Source organism: Streptopelia decaocto (assembly GCF_964273445.1).
Source record: "Streptopelia decaocto genome assembly, chromosome: 6".
Classification (NCBI taxonomy): domain Eukaryota; kingdom Metazoa; phylum Chordata; class Aves; order Columbiformes; family Columbidae; genus Streptopelia; species Streptopelia decaocto.
The window spans coordinates 32,346,039-32,365,866 of NC_138660.1; the positions used below are offsets into that span (position 1 = coordinate 32,346,039).

The window sequence follows — 19,828 nt, forward strand, 5'->3', positions numbered from 1 at the left end:
CGCCCCGCCGCGCTCGCCCAATCAGCGCCGTTTCCCCGAGCAGCCGGCCCCGCCCTGCTCCCGTTGCCCTCCCCGCTGCTCGGGGCCCCGCCCCGCCCGGTTCCCGCCAATAGGAATCGGCGGCGCAACCCCCGGCCCCGCCCCCCGCGCGGAGCTCGCGCGGCTGGCGGGCGGGGCGCGGCCTGCACGTCCCGGGCGGGGGCGCGCGCGGCCGGTGTCCCCGGTGTCGCGCAGGCGCGCGCGGGAGCCGGTGTCGGCGCAGCGGGGGCCGCCGCTCGGCTCGGCCGGGGCTGCGGATGGCGGAGCGGCGGGGCCCAGGCAGCGGCGCGGCGGCGGCGGGGGAGGTGAGGCTGGGGCGCGGCGGCGGCGGGAGCGCCCTGCGGGACCTGTCCAGGTCCTGACGCGGCGGCAGGTGCCGGCGGTGGCGGGCCCGGCCGCCCGGCACCTGTTGGACGCGGCGGCGCGGGGGTGCCGGCCGCCGGCTGGGCAGGGCGCAGTGCGGCGCGGGGCCCGGCCGTGCCCGGCGGCGGGGCCGGGGCGGGCGCCCGGGCGGCCTTGCCCGGTCAGGGGCCGCGGCGGCGGCGAAGCCATTTTGAGGGGGTGGCGGCGCCGCGGGAAGTTCGTCCGCGGTCGCCGACCCCGTGGGGGCCACCCGGCGGTTCGGCCGCCGAGCCCGGCGCCTTTGCCTGCGGACCGGCGGCTCTGCCCGGCGCTCTGCCGCCCCGCAGCCCGCAGCGGGCGGGGAGGGGGAGCGCGGCGGTCGCGGTGGCCGGGCTGTGCTCCCTCTCCTCGGGCTGTCCTCCCTTCCCCCGGCTGCCCCCTCCGGGATCCGGGACCGGGCGCCCCCCGCCCCGCCGCCCGCCCTCTGCAGCGGGGAAGGCGGGCGCGTCCTTGCGAGAGGAGCTCGGGCGTGAAATGCGGGTTCACCTCGCAGCGTCTCCTGTTCCTGGCTGGTTAAAATACGCTGGAAACCCCTTTTTTGTTCTTTTTTTCTAGTGTGCCATCTGTTGCTGTGGCCCCCGGTGGGTTTGGGTTTTGTGGTTCCTCCTGGGTTTGGTTGGATTTAGGCTGTGCTGGAAGAAAACTGCGGTCGAAAATATCTCTTATTGTGCAGAAAGTCTGGTTTGCTTAAAAAACGTGTGTTTTTTTAGAAATGAAGGCATATTGGGTTGCCCTGAAGGATGCCCAGCTGGCCCATGGCCGAGGGGCAGCTCCTGCCCCTCTTTCTGTCCTGGCTGCACCTCCTGCCTCTCACATCTCAGGGAAAAATGTGCTTGGCCTGGGCTTTTATTTAGTTCTTTGGGCAGATATGTCTGCATGCGGGAGCCTAACTTCTTTTTTTTTCCATCTCCAGTAGGTTCTTTCAAGCAGCAGCAAACCTCAGTTGATGTTTCTACGTTGTGCTGTGTCTTATTGGAGTCCTGAGGCTCCGAATGCGGTGCTGTTGCTCAAGGACTTTCGCCACTGTTTGTAGCGTGTTTATTCCTCAGGGAATCTTTAAAACTTCCTGGGTTTTGTAGCATAAACAAGATTGCCTTCTTGGTTTTCTTTTGGCGTGCGGCAGCAGCGACGAGCTCACCCCGGCTGTTGGACTCGTATGGACACGCTGCTTGTTCCGAGTTATCTGTCACCACGGCTCGAGCGTCACGCCAGTGAAGCCGTAGCATTGTTCTCTGAGCTGTTATGCTTGAGAGGGGCAGCAGGCCAACCTGCCCAGCGCGGAAGGTGTTTAGAATAATTAGTGATGGAATACCCTTTTAAAATAATTGTTTGGGTTTATCTAGCACTCAATCGTAGTGATATCTACCTCTAAAAATAGTCAGGCCTCCTGTGTAATGAGTCTTGTAGTATAAACGATCATGCCTTGAATGACTATTGTTACTTTTAGGATGTCAAAGACAGATGGTTTTGGGGGTTATGCCAAATCCTCTGTCTGTTTGACTTTTTTTTTTTTTTCCCTGCAGGAAATAATGTGTTTTTTGGCCGTTACGGCACATGGTTGCGTGATGACCGGAGGAAAAGCTCAGTAAACCTCATTGTTTGGGGCTGGCGTGGCAGGACAGAAAGCTTCACAGCGCAAGGTTGAGCGGTCTTGTCATTCCCACCACATTCTTGCTCCGTGCATTGCTACGTTCACAGAAACATGGCCAGCAGTTGGCTTAGGTGACTGTGCACCACTTCTGCTTCGAGGCAGCGTCCTCAGCTAATTGCCGAGTTCCATCAGCTGGCATTTGGTGCTGGTAGGTCCAGGGTTTTCGTGCGAAGAGCACGGAGTAGCTCAAGCGTGACAGCCCCGCGCTGGGCTCTTTGTCGCGGCGCTCGGCTCCGCAAGGCTGGCCTCCCAGGATGCCTTCCCCGGGTTTGCTGAGGCACAGCTGCGCCAATGGGCAGTTCTTGCTTTCGGTAATTAAGAAAAAGGGATGTGCGAGGAATTTTCTCACGTTGTATCGGAGCGTTACACATGAGCGGTGGCCCTAACTCCTAAAGTTCCTTTTCAGCAACCAGTGTAATGGCAGAGGCTTCTCTGGGGCAGCTTGTGTGTGAAAGCACCAGCTTTTCCCTCCTTAGCTTGAGGGAAAGCAGCCCAGTTCCTTCAGCAGGAGGGGAATTTGCTTTATGAAGACTTGTTTTCTGAGAAGGTACCATGGAGGACATTGTGCTTAGTGTTTGAAGCAGGTGGCGTTTCATAGCTTTGCTCACGCTGCGCTTGCAGACGTCAGGCTGTTTTTGTGTTTGCCCCCAGCTTATTCAGATTTATCTGCTCCGATGAGAATTTATTGCCCTTTTGTGGGCTGTATGGGGTTTGGGAATGGAAATGAGGTGCCGCAGGTCTTCAACGGCAGACCTCTTGCTTACTATGAGCACTTAAGCCTTCTGCAGTACCTTTATCATGTTTATCGTAAGAAAATGGGGCTGAATGAGTACGTTCTGCTTCTCTCCAGGTGCTAGCAATGAGCATGGCTTGTCAGGTTGATGCCTCTTGCGTTTGAAGCCCTTTCAGTGGGTGCAGGGCCCTGACACACTAGGTGAGGATATTTGAGCATCTCAGGATGTGGTCTGATGAAGAGAGAGAGCACTTGCTCTTTCTGCAACTTCTGGAACTAGTAAGCGCTTGGCACCTTTGAAACTCAGGCCATCCAGCTGCCGCACTATGGATTTCAGTTTAAGTACCAAAGATTAAAACAGTGGTTTTGGACTGTATTTATCAGTAGAAGCTGTTATTTATGTTACCTTGGTTTTAAAGGAAATGCCTTTATAGTGTAAAGTGTTGCGTGACCAAGAAAAAAAACACAACAGCTTGGTGAATTGATTATGTAAGCAAATGAAATGACATTTTAAAGCAAGTTTCTTTCCTGTTTGCATACAGTGTGGCTGTTTTTGCTCTTCACTACCATTTAACAGCAGAGTGCATTTTCTCAGCCTTTCTAGTGAATGTTTTTTGCATGGTAGGTATGAGAAGTATTTGTTTTCGCAATTTGAATGCTTGAAGAGGCTGTCAGCAGGCTCTGGGAGCCGGCAGGAGCCAGCTGTGAGTATTGGGGTCTGTAGCTGACCAAAGAAGCAGCACATCTATGTATTTAAAAAAAAGAAACCCACGTAACTGATATTAGTCTGGGAGCCCAGCTTGTCTCGGAGTGATGGCCCAGCCAGCTGTCCTCTCAAGGAGTTGTGGTTGCAAAGGGAATTAAAGTGAGGATGCTGCCCATGCTCCTAAATCAGGTTTGCCTCATGAAAAATGTGTTATTTTATTGGGAACTCCTGACACCCCCGTATGTTTCCGAACTCAATTTCCCATTGTGTAAGCATCACACTGTCAGTGCCTCCAAATGGAATTGGTCAACACATGGAAAAGTCTGTCAGATTTTGACAAGAGAGTAGAGTTGTCAAAGGTAAGTGCTGAGAAGTTGTATGAGGACAAGAATCTGCATTTGGGGAATTCTCAGATTAGTGCTCTGCTGGAAGAAAAGCTGTTGGCAGAGTGCAAATGCGTTATTAGACATCAGAGGATCTTCATGGTAGGGAGACAAACAGGAAATCCAAGTTTCATAAGTAGCTCCGGTAGAAGCTGAATATCCTTATTTTCCTTTGTGAAAGTGGTGAGGAATGATCTGATGAGCAATCTTGCATTGTCATAGGTAACAGAAGAAAACAAAAGGTTTTGTGTACTGTCCTTCATCCTGCCCCTTGGGACTGAAGCAGGGGAGGGAGATGAGTGAAGATTTTAAATTTCACTGTAAAGGCTTTTGCAGTTGTCCGGGAAAATGTCCTTTTATAGGTGCCACGTAACCTCTCGGGTCAGGATTTTTCTGCGCAGAATCCTTTTGGCAGAGATGCAAGAGGAAGGTCTGCTCGGGGGATTGAGGAGCATCACCTTTTTCCTTTTGGCACCAGTATGAATTTAAGATATTTATACTGATGTTCCTTTCTACTTTGGCTTCTGAAACAGGATGTGTTTGTTTTGTTTTTTTTCTTAAATGTATTTTTTTAATTTATGGAGATTCTAACAGAATGGAGCTCTTGGACCTGTGTCTTGCATTTTGCAGGTGGGATGCTGAGTATCCTGGGTATTCTCGTTCAGAGAAAACGTGGGAGGAATATGCCATGTTTTGAATTTAAAGGAAAGTAGAAATCTTCCTCATTTGGTGATGAGTTTGGTGCTGCGTGTCAGGTTGTACTCTCTGATTACTTCGCTGTCTGGTGTTGTTACAATAATATTTTAAGTTGCATAAACAATTTTTTGATGGGCCTTTGGTAATATTAGGCTTGAGGACTGTACCGGTGCCAATTTATCATTGTTCCAAATTCTACGTGTGCTAGCACTCCTAATTTCCTAATGGCTCTTCCTCCTCCTTTCTGCTATTAATTTTGTCATATCAACTCTGGGAAGAGATGAACTGTTTAAAATTTGATCAAAAAGAGACCAAGCAAGTATGGAAAACATTAGTTTCTTTGTCAGATGGAGCATGTGAAAATGAAGTTTTTACATAGGGATTGTGAGGCAGCCTCAACTAGAAGTCTTTTTTTTTCCCATTTAATCTAAGTTGTGAGATTTGCAGAGATAATAAGTACCTGCCTCTTCCACTCTGAAGGGCTTCTGCTGAAAGCATTCGGTCTAATATAAGGTTGATTTTTATTTAGGCTGATTTACTCAGCTCCTCATCTTTATTAGTGAATGAGTCTTTATGTTTAAAGTTTCACTGCCTTTTCCTTTGCTTAGTTATATTCTAATATTTGGGCACAGTCTCCTGGGAAACTATTAGAGGGGAAAAATTATCTTTGACTTCTTTCTTTAAATGCAGATTTTGTAAAACTTTGTTTACAAAGCCCATTCTGAATCAAAATGAGTTTTTATTTTTCACCTCAAATATTGAGCTCTGGTACTGAGTACTTAATAATAATGATAATAATGACTTTGACTCCCAGTAAGAGCATAGTGGGATCTTGAATTCAAAAGCATGATCAGCCCTATGTTTTCATTAATGAAATTTGCATGTGCATGCAGATTAGCTGGAAAATAAATGTGGACAGCCCCAGCAGAAGACCCCAGCCAGGGTTAATATAAACACCAAGGTATGGGCTGTAAATCAGGAAATCTGTGCAACAGAATAAAGTTATCTGCGTGGGGAAAGGGGTTTATATCATTCCTGTGCTGCCTGAGTTTTAAAGCTTGCTCATGGAGCTCTCATTGGAACACTGGAGGAGGAGGAAACTTCTGGTTTGTCCCTTTTGCCACTTTTTTTAACCCTGAGAGCCTCTGCTCAGCTTACACCCCGGAAAGAACTTGGTAACACACGTGTTTGGTGTGTTTCCCGCACTATGGACATTAGCAAGGGCTTTTATGTAGGGAGAGATCTCCCTTGTGATAGCTTCTTAATCTGTATAGGACATAGCACTGGTTTCTCACTTCGATTTCAGTATGAGAGCACATGTGCTTTCCTGGGATTTAATGTGAATTTTACAGACGTTCTTGTAGTCGTGTTTTTACGGATGCTTTTTATCTCCTGCCACGTACCAGCGCCAAGCAGCGTCCTGCAGTTTGATGTCGTGTGATGCTGTGTTTTGGTAACAAAGTGGAGCTGGAAATTAATGCTTAACTCAAACCAGCCATCCTGGCAGTCGTGAGTTGGGTGTGTACGCTAGAGTTTTAATTTGCATCGGGAACGGGCTTTTTGATGGTCTCCAGCTTTCGATTAATCAGCAGCTAAATTGGGACCCTTCGCTGAGTTAGCAGCTCTTAAGAACGTGAAATGGAAAAGTACAGCTGACTCGAGCAGAAGCACCGGGGTCCGGTAGGGACGCGTGTGCTTTTGACAAAGTACAGGCAGAGGGGCAAAGTCTCCCAGGCCAAAAAGCTTTCAAGAAAGTGCAGAAAATCCTCTTTTAACTCTGTAGGCTACCTTGGCTCTGACCAGCAGGGTCTCAAGCCCGTAGCCTTCCCTCTGTTTCATGAGGTCCTTCCATCCTAGTAAAGTCTGCAGAGTCTGATTCTTTTCCTTTTTTTTTCTGTGTCTTTGAACCTTTTTGCAAAAAATCTAAGAAGTTACATTAGACTCAGGGCTCTGTTGTATTTCCCGAGATGATAACGATAATGAGTTGGAAATACTTCCCGTCTGTGCAAAGGGCGCATTAGCCTGAAAGCCTTTGGGTGGTTTATCCCCGTTGATGCTTTTATATCAAAGTTGATTTCCGTAGACCTCAGCGCTGATGAATGCGGATAATGAGGGATAGCAAGTACTACTGTAGCTGTGTCTATGTTGTTTTTTTTTTCTGGTGCAGCCTAGTTTCTCTTCTTTTATCCCCCAAAAGCTATTCTTAGTAAGTGATTGTTTGGGGTTTTTTTGTTTGAATTGAGTGAATAATCAGCATTTCATTCACTGTCCTTACATATGCTTAAATATAGCATTAACGTAATCTTCTTATATGCTTTTCCTCCTGCTGCTCCTGAGTTCATAAAGGAACCAGGTTCACTCTTAATAAGAACTATGAATGAACTTGCCTGGAAGTAAAATAGTTCTTTTGGGCTTTGGCTCGTGTTTATGGCCAAGATGATAATTTATTTATATTTTTTGTAGACAGTATCATTCCTCATGCGCGCAGCTTCTTGTACTGTGTCATTGGCAGTGATTTTTCCATCTACAAATTCCTTAGATACCGTCTGTGAAACTCTTTGTTCCCGCTTTGAAACTACAATGACTTGCATGGCGGCAAACTTTGTACATTTTGCCCTTTTTTTGGACGGCGCATCGACTGGAGGAGCCCAAGGCGGTGATTGACGCCTGTCAGTCTCCTCTCGCAGGAGCTTCGCTCGCCTCCCCTCGGGTCTGAAGAGGCAGCGGAGGGAGGAAGTGAGGGAGCTCTCCGTGGTGCCGAGCAGGGCTGAGCGCCGGGAGCTTCCCGCTCGCACCATGGGGCGGGAACCGCGGCCCCCGCACGGGGTCTCCCGCCTGCCCTCCCACTTTCGGTGTGTTCAGACGTGTCGCAGGGCGGGAGGGGTCTTGCTCTGTGCTCGGGCTGCTCACCCCAAGGCGCCGAGTTTGTGCAGTCGCTGCGTTACCTGCTCCTGAGAGCTTCAGCACGCTAGAAATATAAACGTTGAACATTAGGCCATGGTCACGTTTCCTGGAGGCAGAGTAAATATAACAGAGCTTAAGTAAATATAGCTGGTGTTCCTATGACTCCATGCGTTTTTCTCAGCCTCCCCGTTTCCCATCATTGCATTTCAGATCGTGATGTGTAGCTTCTCTGGTAGCCCACAAAACACTCAGCACTATTAGACAGTGTTCCCAATGCCTCTGTTCATTTTTCTGTTTCTTTGGGCCTCCTCGTGCATTTTTTTTCTGAGGTGAAACTGCCTGCTTTCCATGTAGGGTTCAGTCCAGCTTAGCAGTCAGCAGGTGAAGTCTCAGTATTAGGTGAAGCAGGATATTTCTGAGGCTGGTTTTGCATAATCCTGCTTCAAGTTCAGTTGTCCTTTCTTCTGCTTTCAATTTGTTCTTTCTTCAGTAATTCATTCAAGAGGTTTACTTTAAAATAATGATGGTTTTCCAGTCTTAAGCAAGCTTCCCTGACAGCTGTGAGAACATTTGCTAAATGCTGCTCTTGATTGCTTTAAGTGAATGTGGAAGAGACTAGAAATACAACATTGGATTCTTGCAATGAAAGCTCCATTGAGGAATATAGCTATTGACTGCTATTCTCTTGCCAGAGTATCACCTGACCTGTAGGACTGCTTGAACAGAACAAGCTGCTTTGAATCCTGAAGAAACAAAAGCCAATATTTGGAAGGTCACAGACCTTCAAAGGACAGAATAGTCCATTTGCTTGGGAAGAGGTAGAAAGCGTTAATGCTGTCCATTTAGCTACAGGTTTGCTCTGATTAGGCGACCCAGAAGAACAATTAGACAGTGGACTGTCTTGACAAAACGTGAGTGAATTGTTTAACATAGAGTACTGCACTGCCACTGTGAGGTATTTGCTGTAACCATCGTCTTGTGTAAGTCTTAACTAAACCCATGACCAGCCCTTTGCCTGCAGAGCGTTGGGGCAGGTTGATGGTCCTGAGACTTGTGTAGGTCCCTCTGATATGGAGATGTTGTGGTTGTCCTGTGAAAGATGGAAACAGCACAGTGCTCTGAAAACAGCAGGAGCCCCTTTATGAGCAGCAGTCTGGGAAAGCGAGTAGAAATGTGTATTTTTTTGCATCCATTGGTACTTAAAACGCATACAGACTGCAGGTGTACGTTGTTCTGGCAGCACTGGGCAGTGAGGATTATAATGTGTGTGCAGTGGGGTGGTTTTGAATCAGTGACTTTGGGATCTGTGTTTGGAGGTTGCTGGTGTTCTTATGGGAGGTTTTCAACTCACAGAGCTAAAGTCAGCCAGCCCCTTATATTTCTGAGTGAATAGTTTCCTCTTCACAGAAAGTGTGTGCAGTATATGCTTATGTATGAGATATGTGCATATATATAATTTTTTGTGTTCAGTACTTTGCCCAGAATAAAAAATTCAGTCTAAATTTAGATACAGGAAAAGGTCACTAAAGTGGGTGCATAATCCAAATTCCACTCAATACATGGTTTCTTTACATATAGACTAATGCACTCTTTGGTTCGGTGACTGAGATCGCTTAGGTAGTCTTGATGGCATTAAATGGCTCTTTCACTGAAATGTCCTGAAGCAAATTTTACATCTTGAGTTATTCGCTCCCCTGTGCTGATGTGCCAGGGGAATGGGGAATACTTATCTATGTGCGCTGCTGCCTCATTGTTTTGATTTTTGGGATCATCTAGATCCCGTATTTGGGGTTTTTGCTGAACGTTGCATGCACAAAATCTGCTAGCCATGAATTGTAACTTCAGCATGTGCTGAGCTCTGTGTTCAGTCTTAAACACTCTATGTTCATGTTTCCCTCTGTTTTTGTTGGAATGACCTGAATATTGGTCATTTGAAATATAAGCCAGCTGTTTCTCCATCGGGCAGGGAAAAGCACAGCCTGACAGTTAAGGGCGCTGCATCCATCACCACATCACTTAGAATCACTTAGAAGTCCTTTAACCAAATTTTCTCAGCCCTACTATTTGTATTTTTTTAATGGAACTTTTCAAACACACAGAAGCAAAGAAAAAATTTACTTTCTATCTGTAACTTTCATCACAGATTAATTCTCCTCCTCTTAAATACATGTAGTTTTGGATTTGTCTTGCCCTAAGATTCTCTGGGGCCACTTTGTGTAATTTAGTTAGCAGATAAAGTAGGCACAAGTATTTTTGCTCCCATTAGCCTCATTTCCTTTGCGTATCAGGAAGAACTTTCAATACTCAGCATTATTATATTATCTGAAAACGTATTTATGAACTTTTATCTGAACTCAAAAAGACTGATGAAAAGGAGCTTATGAGTTACCTGCTGACAGCTCAGCCTATGGGGATGATGCATCAGAATTATCTTCTGTAGCCTTGGGTCAGCGTCTTGATACACTCACAAGTTTTGGTCCGTTTGCCCTCAGCTGTGGTTTTGGCTCATGAATCACAACATACAAGACTTTTTCCTAACGTTTTCTGTATGCCAGTAATGCAGGACAGGGAGGGCTCCGTTCTGGACGTGCCATCCTGACCCATGCCTGGATCATGCCAGCATCTTCCCTCCCTCTCCTGCCCTATCTGAGCTCTACCCGGTGTTTCCCTTGCTGATCTTGTCAGATTCAGGAATCTATGACAATTTCTGGAGTAAGAAGGTGGTAAGTACCGTTTCTGCACAACATGGCTGTAAAATGTCTAATGCTCTGTGATGGCAAACACTCTGCCCACACACCAGAGTGGTGATGGAAGTCAGATTTTACACCATAAGTGAGGTTGGTGGTGGGTTTTTTGGGTTTTTTTTTTTGAATGTACAGATATTTAATATTGAGTAACACATGGAGCTACTCTGAAAGGGACAGTTCGAGCCAGTCTTGTGTTAGAGAGATTCCCAACAGCCAGCTGCAACTATCAGGTTCTGAGAAAGGCTTCAAGAAACTGGGAAGACTGACTGGGGGTCAAACCCTCTCAAAAATTATCTTGCCGTTCTTCAAATCTGCTCATATTTGTAGTGGGGGAAAAGCAGAAATATGATTTTTTAGAAGTGAAAGGTAGCGCTTCCCTACTCTTAGAAGTCCAGCAGCTGGTTCTTTCAGAAACATTGCAGTGATGAGACACACAGGCAAAAATCCGGGAAGGCGCCACCACGGAGATACAGGCTGGGGGTGAGACTTGAGTTGCAAACGTGGGGCGCTTCGCGTTGCCTTTGGAAACTCTTCCCCTTCCCTGGGACCCTTCTCCTGTCCCTCCTGTCTCCTGCCCCCCCGGCTCTGCCCAGGGCACAATGAGGTTGCAGATGCGTAAACAGGGAAGCAGCGAGGAAACAACTGACCTGGCAGCATCATTTCCAACTAATCACTCCCCAGTCCTTTGCTTGGGAAAACAACATGACTCAGTTTTCTTCTGTGGTCTTTTAATTTCCCTGTGCGTGGAGTTCCTGTAATGTAAAGAGCTCTGAAACCCTCTCATGTTAAATGTATAACATTTTTTTATTTTTAAATAAAAAGCATGCACAGGTGGTGACTACAACCTTCTTGCTTGCATAGGGTGCCTCAAATGTGCACAAACAATATATGTTGAGCCCTGTTTTCAGCCTGTGCATTTTACCTTGATGTACTCTTTCTACTGAAGTTGCAGCACCCTCTTCTGCTGTTTTATCTTCATGTGGGCACTATAAACTGCAATCAAGTTGCCTTCTAATCTTCTCGCTGATAAAATGAATGGAGTTCTGTGGCTGAGCTGCATATGGTGGTTTTTGTTATTTTCCTGCAATCAGTTGTGTGTGTGGATATGCCTGTGCCCCTTGGATCTTGTTTTCCTGTGTTTAAAAGCACAAGTCTGCAAATCAACTATGTTGCTTCAGTGGTTCCTAAGCAGTCAACTTAATGTTTAAGGGCTGTGGGGCGTGACTTCCTATGGTAAAGCCTGGAGAAGATATTCTGATGTCCTTAATGCAGGACATAATGTCATGGTTTCTAACACAGTTAAACTGAGTGATAAGTATCTTTTTTTTTTTCCTAAACTTTTATTTCTGAGGCATTTTTTCTGAAGTCTAATATTAAAGTTACAAAATACCTGTGTAGCTCATGTGCATCTTTGCCCTAGGGAGGAAGTAAGAACAAAAATAACCAGCCTGCCTTGTTCTGAAGTCTTAACAAATCGCTGCTGTTCAAATGAAGAAAGGTTCGCAGTCCCCTGGTGTACGCTGGACACATGTAGAACAAGCACGCAGGATGTTCTACAGGCGTTTTTTTGGGGCGTGTTAAGCAGAAACCCCCGCCTAGTCCTCTAGGCTGAATTCTTTTCTGCAGTCTGTAGTCCAGATTAATCTTGTTCTTGTAGCTGTTGTCTAAAAAGTGCTCATGCAGAACAGTGAAATTACTTTCAGTTGATTGCTTAAACTCCTTTGCACTTAAAAAGTCGCTGCTTAGTCTTAAGATTGCGCTATTTTACTGTTTCAATTTGACTAATGTTTAAAGCAGCTAAATGAGTAATGTAAATGTTTAAACATTAGCTATAGTGAAATCACAAAAAAACCCCAAGATTAAAGCATAGATTCCCCTGAAGACATTTATGGTGATTTTGCTAATGTGAATAATTCTTTGGCTTCAGTCACATTCTCTTCTAAGGTAACTGCTCTTATACATGGGGTGTCGTGATCCTGTAGAAAGGAGGAGTGACGTTAAAATCTTTGCTTTTCGAATAATGTTGTTTCAGTATTGAAATTTTATATTGAGGCTTTGGGTTCTCATAAATAACCAGTACACCAACACATTGTTAATACAGTTTTTCAAATGTCGGATCACCTCATTAAAAGTCAGAAATTAAAACTTCCTTGCTGGTGTTGTGGGAATAAGTGAAACCGCTTTTGGCGAGAGAACATTTGGAAAAATGGTTTGTCTATATTTGTTCCTGAACAGGTTTGAATCTTTGGGTGTTCCAGAATAAATGATGAGCGTAATCTTACTTGATACCTGTGTCAAAACCAGTAATAGCTTGGATGTTACTTCATGGAGTAACATACTTTATTTTCCTGTGGATCCAAACGTTATTCCTGTTGCTTAATAGCAACTGAATTTTCGTAGCTTTTGAAGTGTCAGTGAACTTGGGTTCAGTGTCTTACAGATACTTTCTATACATAAGTTCAAAAAAAGAGTTTGTTCTATGCAAAGGGAAGACGACATTTAGCAGCTTTGTGTTGTGTAAGAGCTGCACTTACTGCATTTTCCAGTTGCAGCGTATATGTCCTTTTTTTCCTAAACTCTTTTTTTTTCATTGTGATGATTGGTTGCTAGTCTTTCCCAGTTTATTTTAGAATTTTTAAACGAGCAATTCAAAAGGGATGTGGGGATTGTGGTTTGGATTTGGGCTATTATTTCATTAATTCAGTCTGATAAATTAAGGAAGGTGCACACATATATGTTAACTTTAGATGGAAAAACTATTTCCAGAGGAAAACCCAGTTCTCTAGTTGTGCTGTTGAACTGAATTTCTAGTTTATGGCGGAGACTTGTCCCCTTTGTGTATGGAAAGATGTGCCATGTCTTCTTTTGCAGGGTAACACTATAGTGTTCTGGGGACAGAAGCAAAACCTGCCATGAAGGCATCTCTTCCCTGTGTTCCATAATAGGTTGGAAAAGACCTTTAAGATCGAGTCCAACCATAAGCATGTAAAGATTGGAACTGGTGTTTTTCGTGAGTGTATCCAGGTGGTTACCTGGTTTGGGTGGTTCTTGTAAGTGTGTGCCCCAAGGTGGCACCTCCTGTCCCTTGTGGGTGGGTGTTTGGGAGGTCTCTGTGACTGGCCATATATTATTTTCCCCCAAAACCTTACAGAACTGAATTAAAACATGTAGCATCTTGCAAGTTTAAACTACATTGGAAATTCACTGTGAGGTACTGGAGGGAAACACGGGCACGCTCGTGCATGTGCAATGCTCGGGTATAAAGACAATTATGGAAAAACTCCTTTAAATTAAAGAAAAAAAGAAGCTATTTTTGGTGGATGTTTCCACAGATACTGGAATTCCGTATCACATAGTTTATAGCTCAAATTCCAAGGGTTTGGAAGAGATTTGTTGTGATCATGGGGCTATGACATTGGGAAAATATTAAAGGAAATGGTAAATCATGGTGCTGTATGTATTGTATCCCCATTTGGTGGATGTGGATATAGTCCATTGCAGCGAGGTAAACTGAGCATTTTTACTACCTCATGCTAAATATTATTGGCATATTTTTTCTGGATTATTGGAAAACGCCACCATGAAGTGCTGGGAAAATGAAATATCTTTAATTCAATCTCGGGGTTTTTTTTTTTTAATGCAATATTCCAATATACGGACTTTAAATATTATGGCAGGTCCCTTCCTGTATAACTCGACCCAAACTGTTTGTATCGTCCACGGCCCTGTACGCTGTGTAATGTAAATGCAGTGGAAGGTTTTGCAGGGTGTCAGCACCCTCTTGTGGGCAGTGTAACAGCAGAGAATTTTTGTTATTTTCCAGATGCAAATATCAAAATCCTTTACAGGTACAGGTGGTGTCCCCACTCTGATCAGCTGCTGGTTTGCGTGTGTGTTTTTGTAGAATGCAGCCGCTTGCCTGAAATACTCTTGTTTTTTTTTGGAAGTAGCTTCTGTGATTTGCTGAACCACTTTGGAACAGTGTATCTTCACATTGATAAAGTCATATACATATTTTCTTATAACTAGGAGGCTACCTCAAAAAAAAAAATAAAACCATCTGCTCCTGATTGAGCAGACGTGAAGTTTAATTGTATTTATGGAAATAACATTTCTTGTAGCATCAGTCCTTATCCTGTGTCCTTCTTACCCTCCATCTAGCGTTTCTTCCTCCCCACTGCGGGTAGCTGAGGGATTTTCCAGCTGTTCAGGCACATCAGGGGAATGCAGGTGCCAGTGGTCGCAAGAAACTGATGCTTGACAAGTGGGTTGTAGCGTGAGGTCTTGTTTATATGGTTTAAAATCAACCACCAAAACCAAAATTTAAGATGTAAATAATAATAATAATAAAACCCTCTAACAAGATGACAACTCTAAATTTGCTCGCAGGATAAGTTGGCTGTGATAACACAGAAGTTGACTTTAATTTGAAGGCGTTCTTGGCCAGTTTTTTTGCTGACCCTTGCTGCTAGAAGGTGCAGAGATGGCAGATTGAGTTCTGCTGAGTAGCTGCTTGTACCTCTGGGGTGTTCCTCATGGCCCCAAGCACTAAGCATCTTCAGCTTTGATGTTTTCATTTGATTTCCCCCAACCAGGAATGTCCAGAATTGTTTCTCCCCTTCCCTTTGCTGGGGTTGCAAGGGAGTTGGCTGTGTGACTGTGTATTTGCAATATGTGCTGTTTATTCTTACCGAATCAGGCATTTTTCCATTTTGAAATCGGGAGTTGTCATTTGTAATTAAGTTAAATTTGTGAAAGCAACAAATACTGACGGTGTTTCCTCTTTTTGCAGGTTGCAGAGTCAGCATGTGTCTCTAGTAGTTAAAAAGGTAAGCAGTCCATATTTGCAAATGTATAGCGAGATTGTTTTCTGATTGATGCATTCAAATAATAACTTGGAAGAGAGCATTCATCTTAATGTATTTAAAGAGTTCTTTAAAACTTTGTTATTTTATATATAACATTTATTTGTCTCAGTAGACTAAACTCCTTCAAAGATACTGGATCAATACAGTTTGAAAACAGAGAAAAGATTGTTAAGAAGTATCTAACTTTATCAGGTTGATGTATGTGTTACAAAACATTACTTACCCTCCTGATTGCAAATTTGTGTCCAATCCATGTAAATAAAATAAATACACAAAGCTGGCATGTAAAAGTTCAGAGCTTGCTGAGTGTTTGAGCTGAGCTGCTTGTGGTGGGAAAGGGAGAAGTAAATCCAGTTGGTAAGTCTGTCTCCTAATGCAAAACATCACCCAACCTGAGTGACTGGGTTTTTTTTCTATTTATAAAATAACTTCAAGATTTTTGAGACTTTTTTAACTTCCTTTCAAACTGTTTCAGATTTTTCTTCCAACAAGCTATTATTTTCCTTAGCAGCACTGAGTAGCTGCATCTATTATCTTTTAAATGATGGTGAAAATACTAATGTTATTTACTGGGATATCTAGGCTGCTCAGTTTTCTTCTCTGAATGGCTCTACGTTTTCCTTGGAAACAAATCTTAAACACATTTCTGACAGCCATGGGTATTTGAGGAGTTCCTCAGAAATAATGTAAGTTAAAAATTAGATGTTCAGACCTTGGATTAAGCCACTGAGAAGGATACAGACAAAGGATACAAAATTCCTTAATAAATACATGTTCCAAAATAGTTTCATGTAGAATAAATCTGCAAACATCGCCAGTTATTTCCAGAGCTGGGCTCTAGACATCCTGGGTCAAGGAAGCAATACATGTAAAATCAATTATTTATGTAGTGTAACAGTAGATGGTGCTGTTGGAGTGGATTTAATCACCTGAGGAGTTGAAGTGCAAACTGAGGCAGATGGTATCAGAGCTCTTGGGGTTCCTGTGTCCAGCCAGCAGCTTTGTGTTTTGGGATTTGCTGTGCCGAGCAAATACTTAGGCTGTAATTAGCCTATACAAATTCTAGCAGTTGCTGCTAATGTATATTCAGTTTTGCTGCAGTACACAAAACTTGAAGGAAAACTTGCTGTTGGTCTGTAAAGCCATCCTCGTGCTTGACAAGTACCTGAATTGCATGTGGGGAAAAAATAAATCACTAAGAGTGCTTCTAAAACACAGTGTGTGGGTATTGCTTTGGAGAGTGTATGAAGTAAGATGATAATAGTGGCCAAATCTGTAAGTAAATGAGATTTGCAAGGGTGTTTTTGGTGTGTAGAGATTTTCATGCAATATGTTAAAAGAAAAATAGTAGTAGTGAATTTCTTTTGTGTTGTGTGATGCAAAACTCCATCTATCACAAGCCATAAATCCACAGAAACCTAGGCTAGCTTTGTGACGGTGATCTAGGAGATAGAGGTGAGAACTGAGAAGCTACTGAACTTTTCCATCCGTCTTGCTGTGCAGCTTCTGGTCTCACATGGGTTAGTTTTGATGGAGGACACCTCAGTTTTTTAGCGTCTCTGCATTCCTAATTCAGTGATGTGGGTGAGATGGAAGCGCTCGAGGTGTGCGGGTATGTAACAGAATTCACCCTGGGAATTGCTTTTTCTGTGGTGAGAAGGCAGTCCAGTTTCTCCTTGATGCCTCTGTGGGTATTGAATTTGTGAAATACAAGCTGTTTACAGGATTTAATGCTTCCAAGGTACGCATTAAAGCTGAATGCCCTGTGTTTGTTCTGCCGTGTCGTGTTTGCATCCTCGCACTCAGCCTTTAACCTGCGCTGTTCCAATCATGCAGACTTTGCAATATGTTTGCCAACATTGAAGATTCAATTTCATACATGTAACAGGTTGCATGTTTTGTATTTCCTAAAACTGCCGTCGATGTGCCAACTGCAAATGAGTGCAGTGGGTCACTGAGTTTCTCTCTCAAGTGCGTTGCGTATGTTCCTTATCCGGTAGTCAGGTTGTAGAGACTTGATTTCTCTATTGCAAGCTGTCGTCCTTCAAGCTAAAATCATCTCGGATCTTCCTGATTCTCACAGCCCAGAGTCACTTTGCTGTGGGGAGCAGTGGTCAGTAGAGCTGGAGCTGCTCTGGAGAGGAGAGCTGCAGGGGAAGAGAGAGCTGGAAAGGCTGGGAAGATGACTCTTCCACGTCCTGTGAATGAAATCTCCAACAGCTGAGGGCAGATAAATTAATCACTTTTGAATTTTCAATACCTAGGGTAGCAACTCTTCCTCGAAGGGACGAGGTTATGTACGTCTTTCTTGCCTGTGGTGAGGGCAAGGTGGTGAAAGTTTCAACAGCTGGAAGAATTATGGTAAAGAGCTCAGTGGTTTCACAGTCTGCTTTCTTGCTTTTTTACAAAGTATGTGCTTTGCTCAAAGGAGCAAAATGAATTGTTATTCCTCTAAGGAATGTGTTTTCTGTTTTTTCTCTCTGTGTATCAATGGTGCTTTTCCTTCAAGGCTGTGTAGATGTAGATACCTCACTCTCCTTGTCCGTTCCCCACTGCGCACAGCTCAATGTGGATTGAAATGTCAAACTTGGCCTGAAACCATTAATCAGCGAGGTGCAGAACTGCTAACTGTGGTCTTAAAATAGGTCTGGTCAGGTGGGAAAGTGATGATGGGACTCGTTTCCTCCCGAGCTTCTTGATGGTGGTGGACACGTAGTAGCGTGACCATGGCATTGGTGGCTTGTTCCACCATGGCAAGTTCTCTTTTTAAATTGTGTAAACTGAGCATGAATGGTCCAGTTGATATTTCTTTGTCCTCAGTCGTCACCATTAACATAGATGCTGAAATAGAACTTGAGCTCATTAGAGGTAAGCGGGGAAGTTTGTTGGTTTTGGTGAGTGAAGTACTGCTAATTTAAGATGCCAGTGGCAGTGTTTTTCCAAAAATGCCAGCCTGGCTAGTTGTCAAAATATGATGGTCTGTGTAAGTCATCTACTGGAGTTTATCCATGTTTGATCATGTGCTCTCTTCCAAAGAGCCGAGGGCTGCTATACTGAGAAATGAAGGTCTGAGAGCAGGTGGAGGTGACTTGTCAGAGACGTCTTCTTGATGTTTTTTGTCCTGCAGGGTTTAATCTGCAGGCAGGATTAACAGACAGCTGCTGTGCTGCTGAGCTGCAGGACCCACAAGATGAACATGTGTTCGTTTGGTTGCTCTAACTGGGGAAACAGGACAATATCACAGCATCCCATAGTGTCACATGTTGCTGGTTTGTTTATGAAAAGGCTGGGAAATGCTACGGTTAATGCTGACATCGGGAGGTGTCTTGGTAAGACCCGGCATACAAATTCTCATATGGAAATTGTGTGATTTAAACATTCCTGTTTGAGATTTGCATATCTGTGCATTGCTGCTATTCACAAATATACTTTGTGCATTTCTAGGCAGTGTATGAAATACATAACTAAGAACACAAGAAACAATTATAAAGGATGCTGAAGTATCTTGTCATGCACTAGGACGTATAAATGTTTCCTTGCTGGTGTCACTCCTTGTTTCAGAGATATGTATAAGCCTGAAGCCACAGCAAAGCGTTGCCTTCCTTTTTAATAACAACATAAAAATAAATTTGCCTTTCCACACCCAGTAGCAAGGATGTCTTCGACATTGTCCTTTTAAGAAAACTGTCCTTCCTTGCCTCTTTCGCTTCCTGAAGGGTTAATTGTCACACGTGCCTCTCGCGGCGGGCAGGGACGAGCCCTGCGCTCCCGCATCTTTGTTCATCGCACTGTGCGTCGGCGCATCCCGCGGCTCCAGGACAGCCCTTGGCTGGTTGAAGAGAGCGCCAGGAGGCGCAGGGTAACCCTCCTTTTGGGAGGACACCCCTGCCTCCTTCGGAGGGGCCGGCGCAGTGTCAGTGGGTTCATGGCATCTGTTCCAGCCACAGCTCTCAGCATGGGGACCACGGGGACCCCGGCCAGCGTGGCCCTGCGGCGCTGCAGACGGCGGCGGAAGAAGCGATCGGAGCGGAAAGGTAGCGTTTTAATTGCTGGATGGTCAAAAGAAAGTACTGGGCGGGAGGGTGTACGTGTAAAAGTTGACGGGTGAGGTTCAAACCTTCATTGCTAAATGCAAATTCGGTGTTTTCTCTTTGGGTTTATACAGTAAAAGATTTTGAACAGAATCCTTCAACATCTCCCAACGTTTTATTTCATTTAGCTTTCAAAGTTGCATATTCAACAAATATGAAACGTCTCTAAAGCTGCAGCTTTCTGACTGCTACTCCCTTCTAATAAGTTTTGTTTGATCTGTCAGGTTATGAGTTTTTTGCATAAGTGCCATTCTCTGTTAACATACGACATTGGGTAGCTGCTAATTTTCCTTTTAAGGTGTATCTAGTTTTTCCTCGATTACGAGGTTAAACCAAGATAACTGTTCAAATGGATCGTCACAACATTTTTGTGTGTATGCAGTGAATACACAGAATATTCAGACTGAAGAAATGCAAGTTGTATCTCTCTTTGCACTCATGTAGTGCGCACTTGCTATAGCCAACATTTAGTTAAAAATCTTTCAAATAGTCTCTTGGGGAAATAAAAGCAAGTAGCATTTCGTTGGCTAGTACATTTTGAAACACTTCTGGTGTTCTTCCCATCTTTGGGAATACTCTATGAGAAACAGAGACTTCAGGAGAGAGTT

General features: G+C 44.5%; 1 protein-coding gene across 1 annotated transcript in view; it reads left to right on the top strand.

Annotated features, from left to right (window-relative positions):
• Positions 1-201: 201 nt before the first annotated feature.
• Positions 202-19,828, top strand: part of ADARB1 (adenosine deaminase RNA specific B1) — a 61,258-nt gene continuing 41,631 nt past the window's right edge. Inside the window, exons 1-2 of the mRNA XM_082055238.1 lie at positions 202-344; positions 15,054-15,090. The gene's annotated coding sequence lies outside the window, so the exon portion shown is untranslated. The remainder of the gene's footprint in view (positions 345-15,053; positions 15,091-19,828) is intronic.